The sequence below is a fragment of the Tiliqua scincoides genome, chromosome 1, assembly GCF_035046505.1.
Source record: "Tiliqua scincoides isolate rTilSci1 chromosome 1, rTilSci1.hap2, whole genome shotgun sequence".
Taxonomy (NCBI): domain Eukaryota; kingdom Metazoa; phylum Chordata; class Lepidosauria; order Squamata; family Scincidae; genus Tiliqua; species Tiliqua scincoides.
The window spans coordinates 136,195,516-136,196,968 of record NC_089821.1 but is presented as its reverse complement, the minus strand read 5'-3'; the positions used below and the strand labels follow the sequence as shown (position 1 = coordinate 136,196,968).

The window sequence follows — 1,453 nt, the reverse complement described above, 5'->3', positions numbered from 1 at the left end:
TCAGCATTTTCGAAAGCCTGGGCAGAAATATATTTTCAAAATGAGCCAAAGAGGGGCAAGGGGTGATTGGAAAGGAAGGGGACAGGGGAAAAAGGGGAAAAAGGGGAGGGGGAATATTTTTACATTAACATTTCAATAATACCTGTTTGAATGATGGGTTAATTATAAATTGATGAATTGGCTGCAGGCAGGAACCTTGTTAGGCAGCCTTTGTGGCTTTCAGATTTTAACAGCTAAAGGCTCTGTGTTTCTGATGCAGTCACGCATGCAGCAACTGTTACCCTGCACATGCCTGATCTCGTCTGATCTCGGAAGCTAAGCAGGGTCAGGCCTTGTTAGTACTTGGATGGGAGACCGCCTGGGAATACCGGGTGCTGTAGGCTTCTACCATAGTCTTTCGAGACTGAAGGTTGCCAACCAACCAACACAGTTTGGTCATTTCTATCTTGGTGCATTCAGTTTACCCAGTGCAGCATGGACAGGGCCTCTTCTTATTTTAAGGCATGGAAGCTGCTGCAGCATGGCTCCTTTCTGCACTGCTTGGGTAACAAGTTGTGTGGAAGGAGCCCAGGCAAGGAACCCTTGTCCTCCTACAATCATGGTCTAATTTCTGTAAGAAGAGAATCTGTTTCCCACAGTGGCCAACAAAATGTTTCTGGTAAGCTCATAAGCAGATCATGAAAACAACAGGCCTTCTCAGCTCCCCAGCAGATTGTATACTGCCCCAGAACTTGGAGGTCCCATGAAGCCTTTGAAAGACTCATCCTCCATAAATTTATCTGATCTTGTTATCTAATTTTGCCATGCTGCACCTCAGTGGCAGACCTCCCCAGCTCTGCAACCCAGAGCAAAGGTATGCAATGGCGCCCCCCACGGGCTGTCACTGCCACCCCACATGCAAATTTGCCTCCCCACACACCAGAGGCTCACGGAGTCTCATGTGACGCAAGGCTGCATTGGGGAAGCCTCTCGGAGGTTCCCCGAAGCTATAAACTGTGCTTCTGAGAAACCGGAAGCACAGTTTCTGACCCCGTCAGGAGCCTCACAGAGATTTCTGCAGAGTCTTACAGCCTCGTGCCAGGGCATTTGTCCAATAGGACATAATGGGAGGTCCGCAACTGCTGTACCTTGTAGTAGTGAATTCCATAAATCAGTTATGGGTTGTATGAAGAAAGACCACCTTTTGTGTATCCTGAATCCACTACCAATACATTTCATTGGATAACCCTCAATTATGATCCACAGCTTAGCTGAACGGGGGGGGGGGGGGAAGAGTGGTGCCCAGGACCACCACCCTGGAGGAGCACTCCAAACTGGGAGAATGGGCAGTAAAATGGCACATGCGTTTCAATGTAAGAAAGTGTAAAGTCATGCACATAGGTGAAAAAAAACCCCAAAACTTCACTTATAGTCTAATGGGTTCTGAGCTGTCTGTGACGGATCAGGAGAGGGA

The 1,453-nt window shown here is 48.0% G+C and overlaps 1 pseudogene; it reads left to right on the top strand.

The window, feature by feature from the left end:
• Positions 1-263: 263 nt before the first annotated feature.
• On the top strand, positions 264-383 carry LOC136638084 (5S ribosomal RNA; annotated as a pseudogene).
• Positions 384-1,453: the final 1,070 nt, after the last annotated feature.